This window comes from Drosophila sulfurigaster, chromosome 2L (assembly GCF_023558435.1).
Source record: "Drosophila sulfurigaster albostrigata strain 15112-1811.04 chromosome 2L, ASM2355843v2, whole genome shotgun sequence".
NCBI classification, from domain to species: domain Eukaryota; kingdom Metazoa; phylum Arthropoda; class Insecta; order Diptera; family Drosophilidae; genus Drosophila; species Drosophila sulfurigaster.
Window position 1 is genome coordinate 832469 of NC_084881.1, and position 14511 is coordinate 846979.

Below are 14511 nucleotides of genomic sequence, written 5' to 3' on the forward strand. Positions count from 1 at the left end.
ATGACTAACGTGTATTAGTGATCTACATACACGCTGTATGATTATGATTTCCGTTGATTAATTAACCGTTAGATCTTGACGAGTTACATCTAGTGTATAGCAGACTCACAAACTCTCGGCAGAGCCAACGCAGACCTTGTGCAGGCTTCATTTAACTGCAAACATCTCAGACACAAGCTATTGTTTTCGTCTTCTTCAAAATTGACGTGCGTTAGCTGGTTGTCTGCGAGGCAACTGCACATTGAAATACTTCATATGCATAAACATGCAAATATAGGCGAGCATGTAGACACTGTAACGTGCAACGATAAACAACGCTAGGCTGAACTGGGCGATCTGAGGGTGCGGGGCACGCTATAGCATCCGGCTCTAGCTCGTCGGCTTTGGGGGTGGTGGTCTTGCTTCCACAAATCGATCCTCTTTTTTCGCTGCGCCCTTTTATTAAAAAGACTAGAATTTAGCGTGCTGCGACATAATGTTTGTTTCTGCAGAGAAGGAGAGAGAGCGAGATTTAGGCTCATCTTATCACTGGTGTTACAATCACAAGCATCAGAGCCTGGCGCTGGTGATCCCTTTTGGGCCCTACGACTGTGAAGCCTAACGGCATGACTCGGCCAAACAAAGAGAAATTATTTTAAATTGATTGTTTTTTGATTGATTGTTTTTAATTGTTTCAATTTTAAATTGTTAAAATTTGTTTTTTCCGATTACTTTAAATTTTATTTTTCAATCAATAACTTTTCATTTTTAATTAACTTATTCTTTGAGCAACTTTTTTAAATTTTATTTTCATTTAATTTTTTTTTTCAAGTTAACTTGGCTGCATGAAAGCGTATGTGCGTAATGTGCAAGGGCGATACATTTTTATATCGGTGTACATTATTAATTTTCTTTATCGAAACTTACCCCCAGAACTCCTGCGGCGGTGGTCGATCTCCGTCGTAGTGCTGGAACGGGCTAAACGGCGAGGTGATTTGTACAAAAAAAATAGAATTTGGTACATTAAGCACATCCGCAAATCTATGTATAAATTAAAGACTATTAACTTTTCCGAAAACAAATCATAAAGTAATTTCAACATTCATATTGATTTCACGTTGTATCTTTTTAAATCTCATTATAATTTTTGATACTGATTATTTTCCATTGCTTTTAAACAAATATAAATTTCTTTTAAACAATTTATCTGATTAACATTCGAAAATTATTATTTTTTTTTTTTCACTTGTTTTAATATTTTGCAATTTCATTTTTGCATGGCACTTTTACTAATTGTTTTATTTATTTTATTTCAGTTTCTGTTGTCTTAACAGTGCTGCGTTTACTTAATGTTTGCGATCGTATGTGTAACTTTCTTTTTTCATATTAGCGCTTCGCATTTCATTCAATTTATTTAATCTAAATTCTTAATTTTTGTTGCATTTTTTTTTTAAATTTATTTGTATACACAAGCGTTACTCTTTCAACTTTATTTCTTTTAACTAGGTTTAACTTTAACTTTAATTTAAATTTCTTTCGTTTCCATTTCTGTATTTCATTTTTAACTTTGTTTCATAATTTTTAAATTTTCTTTGTGTGGGAGAACGGTACACTTTTTATCTCGGTTGTTTCGTTATTTCAATAGACTTGCGAATTAGTTTACACAGTTGTTTCTATAAATTGTATTATTTGATTTAAATAATTTTTTGCCTATCACTTTCAAATCAAAAAAAAACACACTCAGGAAGTGCCTACCCGCTGATCGATGACAGGAATCCTTCGCGATCCTACGGAGAGACTGCCATGCTGCTGATCGTTAGAGTCGGCGCCTAAGGGCGCTCCGTTGAATGTGGTACTATATCGATAGACTAAATATACCATTTGGCATATCTTTAGTATTTCTGCAGTATGTTTGGAATATTTTGAGAATAATACCGCAAAATACATATGTATTTTATGGTTAGTGGTATTATACATGTATGTATTATATGGTTAATGATAGGATTATTGGCAACCCAAGCCATGACAACCACTGAGCGGCAAGCTGTGTCCGTTGTTCAAAATTTGAAAGAAACCTTCTGCTCAGCGGTTGTTCTCATAACTTGGGGTACAAATAATTCTGATTTGAGTGAAACCCCAATTTGTGCTGTTTGTATTCTTGGGTCAGAGTCTTGAAGCAAAACGTATTATTTTCAACAGTATTTTTAAGACTCCAGAAACCAAAACGATTAGAGCAACGTAACTTAAAAATATACACATCACGACGCCACCACAGTTCTTAACTGTAGGCGCAAGGTTCTGTACATCAAGTTTTGCGCCACACAAATTTTCGCCCTTTTATGTCAAGTATGCAGAAATTGCTCCAATCACTGAAAATAATTTTGTTACAAAAGGCTAAGGGCTCTTTTTTTGCAAAATCAACGCGCTTCTCTTTATGGACGGGTGATATGAGAGTCTTCTTCCGCGTAGCATAGGTATGAAAGTCAAAAATTTTCGGACTGTGTTATCATGTTAATCCTTCTTATAGTTCTCCTTTATGTACTGGCTAATTTTTGCGGCCGTTGACCCAGGATTACGCCTCACCGACTTCAAAACCTCCCAACCTCTCGATCGGTCAGCTTTGGAGGCCTATCAGAACGTGGCTTTGACTGAACTTTTTTTGAGGTTTTAAATCATTGAATGCATTTTAAAAACATGTTCGACAATTTTCTCCAGAGTTTTCCCCTCACGATAATGCTTGACAATCAGTTCCCTCACATCAGGAGCAATTTTGGATAATTTGAAATTTGCAATAGGGCGTTGTTTTGGTTTTTGTACAGACATTTATTTGTTCAACTTGTTAATCCTAAAATAAATTCTAATTTTAAAACAAAATACTTTTATATTTAAAAAATTATTTTCTTGGGCATAGAAAGACGAAACGACAAAGAGTGTGTAGATTAACCCTTAGAAAAGGGGATTAATGTTGCCCGTTATAAAAAAGAATTAGATTTGTTTTACAATTTAATTTTTAGCTATTCAATAATAATAAGCTCGCAGAGACTACCTTCTGTTATTGTATCAGAACATCAGAAATTCTGATCCGGAATTATTTTTTCCCTGCTACTACTACAAAAAAGAGCGAACCTATCACCTTAATTAATTGTTAATCGAATTCGGTCGCTTTTAATATAAACTTTTTATTTACAGAACAATTTAATTAATCTATGCAATTTAAACGGTAACATAGACTCGGAAATTAAAGTTCATTTTTTGACAGCAACAGTATGCTGTCAAATTTAATGCATATTGTATATGTATGTAGAAAATATTGCTTGTCTTCATTATACTCTGTTTTTTACAAAACTATTTAGCATCTTGGTAATCAGTTTATGCCTAACCGATGACAGCAATGATGTCTCACCACTAGTATCCATACAAATGTAAGTACACATGTTCATATGTACGCTCTAATTATTTCGAAAATAATTAAAATACCCACCACTATACTCAATCTGATTGACAGTCTTACGTCATTTAAAGCAAAAAATTACATGTGAATGCGAATGGACATGCATACATAAGTACATATACACATACATACATACATATATCTTTCAGACATTGTTTTTATAGCAGTCATGTCTACCGTCTAATTGACGTTAACTGGGAAGCTACAATTTTCGACGCTTGGCGCTTGGTGGGCGTAGAAAAGGAAATGGTCGATTATTGTGCTATTTAGAAAACCAACTGAACGAATATTGGATGGGAATTGACATCCTCTATTTTGGACTGTAGCTTTCCCTTCACGTTGAATATACACTGGTTCTCTTACATTAGACGCAGACTTACTTGCTATAAAATTAGTTAAAGTTGAATTTAACAAAATTAAAATTATTAATATCACAACACGGCTACCATATTCGCATGGTCTTAACGTAATTGAAAATGTGTGGGGCTGGGAAAGCAATACGAAGATTAGGAAACATAAACTAAACTTTAAATAAACTTGGAGGGAGTTCTCCTTGAACTATATATGTATGTACATATATGTATATGTACATACATATGTATGTAAATTGCTGACAGGAAATCTACATATGTAATAGGCCGTTTGTATGAACATCTAGATCTCAGAGACTATAAGAGATAGAGATATAATTTTTTAATAATAATGTTATGTCGAGCACACTCGGTTTTAGTTTTCTTTTTTTTTAATAATTGCAATTATTTAATAGATAAACGTGTGTCTCTAATTTTTGTTACGATTTCCGTGCCAACTTCATAAAGGTTTCCAAAAAAACGGGCACTCTAAAATAAGGTGAAAATTTTGTTCATCTAGAAACAGCGCTTTAAGAAAATGTTTGAAAATCAAATTTTTGCTCAATTTGAATAATCATTTGAATATTATTTTAAAATTTAAATTAAATTTAAATTATTATTAAGTATATTAAGTATATTTGCATATCAACTTCATTTCAATTCTTATTAAATAAATAAATATTAGGCAAATTTTAACGCAATTAAGCGTACTTCTAACCTAAGACCAGCGGTATACATACATAGTTGTACCCAAAACAAGTAAGAAAGTTACAGTCGAGTGTGCTCGACTGTGAGATACCCGCTACCCATTTTGAATTAATGGAAAATATTGCGGTATTTTTTAAATAAAGCGAAAAATCGAAAATACTATAAATATACCAAATGGTATATTTGTTATATCGATATATTCAAAATATACCATAAACGGCACAATATACCAGATTGTCAGCCAAAACAACTAAGACCCCTAGTAAGTAGGCGTTTTTGCCCATACAAAAGTATTTCTTTAATACCTTCCACAATTTTTATCTGATCGCAATCAAATTTTCAGGACTCATAAATACTGTAGCTATCAGAGAGCTGCAACGATCACAATTTTTCAATCATACCCGATCATTGACTCGGATTTTTTGTGATGCAAAACTTTGCTTCAACGAACATGAATTGATCGTAAGCAAGACTGTTCAAAGCGAACATTCAGTTCCAATCACTCGTGCCGGGTTTGAATTGATTTACTTTGATCGAACGCTTTGTGTGAGCAGCAAAGAATGATTGAGAATGCTGCTTACATTCAGATCGATCACGCTCATACCGTTTGGTCATACCGGGTGGTTCGATTCAACCCGATCTACTTATTTCATCATAAGCCGAAACTCGCGCGCACATGCTAAATATATGAATTTTGTGTTTGCTAATATTTTAAGCAATACTTATTTATTAATTTTAAGCATTTTGATGTTAAGCGTCAAAAATTAAGAAATAAATGAAGTGATTTTTTAGTTAATTTTACGCATTGCAACTTTTTTCCGTTGCAACATATAAAATTTGTACATACAAACTACACACACAAACACATATTCGCAGGCAATTCTCGATCTGATTGCTTCACTCACAATCAAATCAAATGCAACTTGATCGATGTCTGAGCTTTCGTTTGCATCGTTAGACTCGATCGTCTTTGTCGGTACAATCATTTCCGATCATCAAACCGGTATGCAACAATCAGTTTGAATCAGTAAGCAGAGCAATCAAATCAGTTGCACGATCTGTTCGTTTTGTGCACGAAGAACGATCGAACAATTTTGTTGCGATCAACTTTTTGAGTTGTGACCGGTTTGAGCGAGGCTGATCGAACTGCATCGGATCATACTCATTGCAGGTCTCTGGTAGCTATTATTGTAGAAACCATATACTTTATAGGGTCGGAGAAGCCTCCATCTTTCTGTTACATACATTTCCTGCCGGCACAAAGTTATAATACCCTTCTACCCTATGGGTAGCGTGTATAAAAATGTAACTATCAGGTCACTTTTTTGAATAGAATGATAAAAAGTTAGCTAAAAAAAAAAATGCCAGTGCCCATTATCTCACCAATTTATATGCCAAAAGTATGCTAAATATTAGAGCTTCTTGGATTATGACGAAATGTTGGCGCATCTTGGCTTTAGCACTGTTCCCAGATGATTTGCGAAAATCATATGTATTTCGCAAATTCCACAAATTTAGGGTGACTACACTACACACTTGACACGGAAATGCTTGATGCAAAAATAAAATTCTATAAACACATTCTGTTTGCTGTAATTAGTGCCATTTGAGTAGTTTGTTTCATAAAACCTCTATCCTATCAAGTCAACACCATTTTTAATTTTGCTGTTCGTAGCTTAGTAGACTTTTATTTAAGTAATTCTTCTCTTACTCACTATAGAACTAAGCCAGGTGTTGTTTATACAGATGCTAATTAATGGTGACATTGATTCTACGGAGCTATTAAACTAAATAAGCTTTGCTATTTCGGTTAGGACCACTAAGAATCTTCTTCCTTTTTGCATTCCACGTGGAACTAATAGCTATGCTTGTAATAATCCCTTTCGTATTCTGTCTGGGAATAACAGTAATATTTATAACGTAATTTGTTTAAGTAAATCTATACCTTAAAACGATAATATTATTTTTCCATCTATCTAGTATTTAGTTATGTATTTATATATATATCAGTATGAACCATGAATAGTCTCTAGGTGTTCATACGGATCAAAAATATATATTTTTGGTCCGTATGAACACCTAGAGACTATTAGAGGTAGAGATATTCTTCTTTTCGACAGCACTTGTTATGTTTGCACACAGTTTCAAAGTTTTGCCACACCCACTTCCGGACCGCACATAGATCAAAATCGAATAACAAGCGTAATTTTGAATATAGAGTCTCTAATTTTATTACAGTCAATAATAAATATAGTTTTTATTATTCTTGAAATATTGGTTCCGGTTTGGTTCTATGGTTAGCGGGTATAAAAAAAACGCAGAAAAGCAATATTTTATTTTTATACCCGCTACCCATAGGGTAGAAGGGTATTATAACTTTGTGCCGGCAGGAAATGTATGTAACAGGTAGAAGGAGGCATCTCCGACCCTATAAAGTATATATATTCTTGATCAGCGTCAACAGCCGAGACGATATAGCCATGTCCGTCTGTCCGTCTGTGTGTCTGTGTGTCCGTCCGTCTGTCCGTATGAACACCTAGATCTCAGAGACTACGAGAGATAGAGCTATAATTTTTTCGACAGCATTTGTTATGTTTGCACGCAGATCAAGTTTGTTTCAAATTTTGCCACGCCCACTTCCGCCCCCGCAAATCAAAAATCGAATAACAAGCGTAATTTTAAAGCTAGAGTTATATAATAATAACTATAGTAGTTATGATTCCTGAAAATTTGGTTGCGATCAGATAAAAATTGTGGAAGTTATAAAAGAAATACTTTTGTATGGGCAAAAACGCCTACTTATAAGGGTCTTAGTTACTTTGGCTGACAATCTGGTATATTGAGCCGTCTATGGTATATTTTGAATGTGGTACTATATTGATATACCAAACATACAATTTGGTATATTTTTAGTATTTTTAAGTATTTTCGGTATATTTTCAAAATGATACCGCAATATTTTGCCTTTATTAAAATGGGTAGTGGGTATCTCACAGTCGAGCACACTCGACTGTAGCTTTCTTACTTGTTTGTGTTTGGGGGGCAACATCAAAACAATTTAAAGGTGATTTTAAAAATTTAATGAGAATGAGTGAGTTAAAGCGATAATTTTGCAATATATTTCTGTGCTTAGAAAATGTCAATTGGATAATGTGCTACTGCAGGCACCAACTTTTTTGACAGCGTTAGTGAGTACCAATAAACATACTCTTACTTACATACTTACCCATATGGCAAAATATCTTAAAAAAAATGTTTATTTGTGATTTCCTGAGTGGGACTCGCGTTTTTCTTCGCTGCTTCATGAAAGTGTTATTTCCACAAATATACGAGTGGAAAATATAAGCGGGAGTGGTGTGGACAACCAACCTGGTTAGAAGGGCTTGCCGAAAAGTGTGACAGTCCTTAGAAGTGGTGGAGAGCGAATGAGTAGAAGCGCTTTCCAATTTTCTCAAACACAGTTGGAAAAATAAATTGTCAATAAATCAGTTTTGACTAACATAGAGACACCAAACAGCACAATTCTCAGCACAAAAAGATATGTCTGACTCCTTGGTTACGCTGATGATATTTTATTAACATCATTGGTCGTACAAAGCGTGACGTAATAGCGGCTTTTGGACCTATAGAAAAGGAAATTGCTAAAGTTGTTATAGCATATAGTATATGCCATATACTTATATATATAAGATTGTCAAAAAAGTTGTGCTGTATTATTATTGAATTTTCAATTGTTTATAAAATTGGTTATAATAATGCGATTAAAATATGCGCCGTTTTGTTGGATGACGAGTTCCCAACGAGATGCCAACTTCATAATGCCCCTCTTATAGAAACTCGCTTCCCTATTGGCAAAAAACTCGGAGAGCCAATTTTCACAGGACTCTCTTGTGGCCAACTTCCGACTCCAAGCTCGTTCGCCATAGACAAAAATAGGTGGTAATCACTTGGTGCGAGATTCGGACTATACGGTTGATGCAAAAGAACCTCCCATCCGAGCTCCCGGAGCTTCTGGCGAGATACCAAAGATGATTCTGGCGTCTGGCGTTGTCCTGATGGAAGACAATTCGGCCTCTGTTGATCAAAGATGGCCTCTTCTGCATGAGTGCTGCAATCAAGCGGTCCAGCTGTTGGCATTACTGATCCGAATTGAGCGCTCGGCCATAGGGGAGCAGCTCACAGTGGATCATTCCCTGCCAGTTCCACCAAATACACAGAAGAACCTTCCTGGCCGTCAATCCAGGCTTGGCCACCGTCTGGGCAGCTTCACCGCTTTTCGACCACGACCGTTTGCGCTTCACGTTGTCGTAAGTGATCCACCTTTCATCGCCAGTCACCAAACGCTTCAAAAACGGGTCGATTTTGTTGCGATTCAGAAGTGATTCGCATACGGTCAAAAATGTTTTTTTGCGTCAAGTTGTGTGACACCCATACATCGAGCTTTTTTTTTTGTATCCAAGCTTCTTTAAATGGTTTATAACGATTTGATGACTCATGCCCAGCTCCTGGCCGATGCTACGGCTTCTACTATGCCGATCTCTTTCGATCAATTCAGCGATTCTATCGCAATTTTCGACGACAGGCCTTCCGGACCGTGGCGCATCTTCGACCACCTCTGCATCAGAACGAAAACGTTGAAAACATCGTTGCGCGGTGGAAATGGAAACTGTATCGGGTCCATAAACTGCACAAATTTTATTGGCAGCATGAGATGAATAGCTTTTATCGTAGTAGTACTGTAAAATATGCCGTATTTTCTCTTTATTTTGCTCCATGTTTGCGATGCTATAACTCACGAACAAAACAAACAACAATAAATGCAATGAAGGCTTATCGCCAGCATGGTTGCACAGCCGGTCACGGGAGGCTGAAGGAGAAAGCCAAAAGAAGGCTCAGTGGCGTAGCTAACTTGTCCGACCAGGACAAGGAGAGCCTTGCCTGGTCTAATGCGTGGATGCGTGAAAACCACCTTAGCCCCTTCCCACAAGACAATAAGGCGCAGACCGGTTCTACCGGTTCTGCCAACTCGAAGGTGGAGTCCACGGCAAGCAAGAGCCAACGGTTCGCTGAGAGTCCCAAGCAAGGGGCCCAGTGCGCAAGAGGCTGCGAGCACCTGGCTCCACCAACACGAACAAGACGAGACAGAGAGCAACGGTTGCTGAAACTGCCAGGCGGCATCTCGCCGTTGCTCTCATAGACAGAGGGGACCCTAACGGGAAAATGTCTGCAGAGCGGTGGCGGTTGACCCATAGTAAGCTGGTCGACGCACTGTTTGTCAGGATGGAGAATGTCCCAGACAGTCCAATGCCTACATTCGAAGGCACTGGCTGGATGAATGGTGTCAAGATCCTGACATGCAAGGCCGACCCAACATTGCAGTGGCTGCAAGCGACCGTACCCAAATTGGACGGACTGTGGGGGGGGGCCAAGCTAGATGTGGTGGACAGGAATAATATTCCGTCCATGCCGAAGGCGAAAGTCTTTTTCCCAATTGTTGTTCAGGGCGAGCGGGCGCTTCAGCTGCTTAAAAAGCAGAACCCGGTCATACCGACGAGTGATTGGTCCGTGCTGAAGGTTGATGAACCTTTACCCAGTGGTGGGCAGCACGTGATCATTCAGATCAATAAGGAGGCCGAGGATCTGCTTTATAAACGCAATGGGAAGATGGCGTGGGGCTTATGGAGCGTGTACCTTCGCCTCAAAAAACGTCATCCCAACCACAAGGACACACACACGCTGAGGTCAGGGGAGGTTGAGGCAGATCTCGGTCTTGAGAGCGTGACCGACGCCACCCAGCACCTCAGCTTGACTGATGAGACGGAGGAGGTGGGGGAGGAACTGTCCATGCAGACGGGCCCCCCGCGAGTTTGCAAACCTCTAATGAGTGTGCTGCAACTCAACCTCCATAAGTTCAAAACGGCTTCGGCGGAGCTACTCCTTGCCCTGAAGGAAGTGTCCGCCTACGCGGCTTTGGTCCAAGAACCGTGGATAGCGTCGGGCAACACGGTTGCTGGGCTGAAGTCGCCTAATTACGATTTATACGTCCCGACATTGGTAAGTAGATCGAGAACTGCCATCCTTGTAAAAAAGGGGCTAAAAGCTCACCTACTACCTAATTACAGCAATGACGATCTTACCGTGGTAGTGCTGGAGAGCCGTGAGGGATGTTTGCTGCTGGCATCCTGCTACATGGCCCATGACATGCCGGCTCCACCTGACGAGCTGCGGAGGCTGGTGAACATGGTCTGCTCCTCCAACAAACAACTAATATTCGGAACGGACGCCAACGCCCACCATAGCGTTTGGGGAAGTCCCGACATAAACAAAAGGGGTGAGTCACTTCTTGATTTTGTTCTAAACTATAAGCTTGGACTAGCCAACAGAGGTGAGGAATCTACCTATGTTGGACTTAACTACCAACGTAGAAGAGGGGAGGGTCCTGGATGGACCCTCCTTCTCGGATCATAAATACATTCAATTTACCATTCCTTTAAACAGGGTACCTGCGGCTCAGCCGTTCAGAAATCCCCGTAATACGAACTGGGCAAAATTCTCCAGTCTTGGTCCGCCATGTAATATCAACTCGGTACAGGACCTAGAAACTACTGTCAATGTCTTCTCAGCAGGACTACTTTCCGCGTTTCGCCAATCCTGTAGGCTCTCAAGACCGACGAGAAGATCGAAGCGACCCTGGTGGTACCCAGATCTCTCATCACTACGTGGGGAGATTACTAGCATGTTTCAACTTGCTAAGAAGGCGGACAACGAATATGTCTGGGACGAGTACAGGTCTCTCCTGAAGTCCTACAAGAAGATGATCCGATCATCTAAAAGGTCTTCATGTAGAACCTTTTGCTCAGACCAGGATAATATTAAAGACACCTCCAGACTGAGGAAGCTGCTGTCCAAGCAGGCCTCCAGTCCTAGTCTGCTCAAGTCGGGCGATGGAGTGTGGACGGAGAGTAGTGCTGAAACTCTTGAAGCACTGCTCTCAACTCATTTCCCGGGATGTATTGGTATGGAGAACAGTGACTGGCAGTCATGAGACCCCCTGTCGGTCTAATTACACTTAACAAAATAATTTGGGCTATCGACTCCTTTGCGAAGGTCAGGTCGCCCGGTCTCGATGGACTTTCGCCAGCAATGCTGCAAGCTCACTATTGTTCCGTTCGGCGTGCCTCGCATGGGGTCATATCCCCACTCTTTGGAGGACCTCGAAAGTCATTTTCCTGCCCAAGGCGGGCAAATGCAGTCATGTGGTTCCAAATGACTTCCGGCCTATCAGCCTAACCTCTTTCCTGCTAAAAACATTGGAAAAGCTATTTGATTTGCACATCAGAAGCAACTCAATGCATCTCTTGTCCCCAAATCAGCATGCGTATACTAAGGGCAAGTCCATTGAGACGCTTCTCCATGCTCTAGTAGCCTCCATCAAAAAAGCAGACCACTTTAAAGAGTATGCCTTGGGTGCATTTCTTGACATTTCAGGCGCCTTCAATAACGTCACTACTGACGCTATCATGAAGGGCCTTACCTCAGTAAACACGGCTCCAGCGATCCACAGGTGGGTCAACCGCCTTCTTTGCGACAGGCGGGTGGTTGCTACGTGGGGTGATGCGACCATTACAAAGGAAGAGCGAGGTGGCACTCCCCCAGGGTGGGGTTCTGTCGCCTCTCCTTTGGAATTTGGTCGTAAATAGCCTGCTTCAAAAAAATATTAGACGGACCCCCAGTTCCGTAATGGAACTTACTTTACGGGAAGTTAAAGCATGGCCGAATCAGCCGGGCTCAGCATTAACGTGGACATAACGGACTTTATCCTCTTCACGAAGAGGTATAAAGTACCTGTGTGGTCCCCCCCCCAAAATAGGCTGCAATATGCTAAATCTATTCAATCTATGCCAATCAGTAAAATACCTAGATGTGGTCCTGGACAGCAAACCGTCAATGTGTTAGAAAGGATGAAGAAGGCCACCGGAGCCTTGTACATGGCGAAAAGGATGCTTAGCTGCACTTGGAACCTCTCTCCCTAATCTTATGCGGTGGGTATACATCTCTGTTGTTCGCCCTATCCTCACTTATGGTATTCTAGTGTGGTGGCAGGCTATGGAAAAAGGACGTACCTATCCATCATGGAAATGACACAGCGTCAAGCGGTACTGTGCATCACAGGCGCACTCAGGTCGACGACAACTAAAGCCCTCGATGTAATAGCTGGCGTCGAACCGCTAAACGTATTCGCGCAATCCATAGCCGCAAAATCGGTCCTTATGATTGCTGCAACAGGCAATCTGAGTCTACTAGGCTATGGTCACAGCGCCATTGGTAGGGAGACTAGTTCAGACTTGAACTATACTATCCCCCTTACCAGTACCGACCACATTAACACAATATATATGGAACCGGACTGCTGGCGGGAATGGTTATGCGTTCCCGAAGCCCTCAACCTCTTCACCGACGGGTCGAAGATGGACGAAGGAGTCAGTGCGACCGTATACTGCCTAGGCGGAAGTTTTTGCCATTGGCAAGGCTGCAGAAGTGGCACGGGGTTTACATCACAATTACAGCCAGGCTGCAATAAGATTAATGAATTCTGATGTGGTCAAGTCCAAAGTTGTCCTGGACAGCAGAAGAGCAATAGAGTCGCTGAACTCATCTGTGGTCGTGCGTATCTACGACATTTGACTTAACAACAGGCACTTAAAGTCATGTCATTGGGCAGTTCTATCGCCGAACGGGCGACCGATAAAAATATATTCGGGACTCTAAAATATATAGAAAATACCCACCTTGAGCGGGAGTTACTTGCAAGTCTTTGGGCCTTGGGGAAGTTCTAAAATTACCTATATGGAACAAATGGTATAAATACATTCACCGATCACCGACTACTAGCATATACGGTTTCGAAGGCATATCCGAAAGCCAAAACTAAGCGCTGGAAAGCTTTTATTAACGATTATAACTCTATAGTCTTTTACAAGCCCCGGCTTGTGTACTGTCCTTTACATAGCGCGTCGCTGACGCGTTAAGGAAAAAGTCGAAGCGAACATGGTTCGAACTAAATGGAGGGTAGTCCATAAAAACAACATTAAGCAAGATCCTATAATTATTCGCAGGTTCTTACCCAGGATTCTTTCTCTTTGCATTATGGCGCTTTTATTTCTGACATTGTAGTTTTAATTCATGCTCGGCCATTATGAGTATATCACTATAGTGGAGGGTGAGATAGTTGTTCGGAGGCACTACGGGTAATTAAGACACCCTTCTATCCTGACCACGGCTATGCTTGAAAAGGTTAACAATCTGACCTCATTGCTTCCCCGAATTAAGATTCAAAAACTAATATATACAGGCACACAATAGCACACTTTTATCCGCTTTCAGTGTTTATCAAAGCAATGCCAGGAGTTTAGCTAATTGCGAGAATTGCCATTATCGACAACGATGATGTCCTCAGTTAACCAGTAACCATGGCCCCATACTGGTCTGCCAGCTAGGGTTTGCAAAAAGTGATCTTCGCAATTGTAAATTACATTATAAAGTTTAAAATTTTTGCCGAATTTCAAAATTTTTTAAATTATTTTTGACTTTTCAGAATATACTTACATTCAATGTACAATAAACACACTAAAGCCCAATTGGTACAATTATTCTTATTTGAATTTTCCTTTTTAAATTGGTTAATACTTAAAAAAAAAAGATTTTTGAATACAAGTAAATTTATACTTTTTGGTTTTTGTTAAGTCCGTTTTTTCGATTTGCGTATATTGAAGTGTAGTGCAAAGTTCTAAAACAAACTTGAGAAATTATAATAAAAATAAATGTAACTCAAATAGTCTCTGAGACATACAGTAACGAGCAGATGTGGATATACAGTAGAATCTGGTTATAGTGACATTCAAGGGACCAACGATTGTACGTCGTTATAGCCAGAAGACGTACTAACCAAAAGGAGTAAAAAATCATTTTTTTGTTTATTTTCTAGTTGCCATGTTTGTAATAGGGTTTTAAAATAAAACAAAT

General features: G+C 39.6%; 1 long non-coding RNA gene across 1 annotated transcript; it reads right to left on the reverse strand.

The window, feature by feature from the left end:
* Nucleotides 1-10: 10 nt before the first annotated feature.
* LOC133838749 (uncharacterized) lies at nt 11-14213 on the reverse strand. Its single transcript, XR_009893985.1, has 3 exons — nt 14095-14213; nt 907-957; nt 11-435 (listed from the first exon to the last, which is right to left on the reverse strand). It is a non-coding gene; the product is annotated as an uncharacterized LOC133838749 (long non-coding RNA).
* Between the last annotated feature and the right edge of the window lie 298 nt (nt 14214-14511).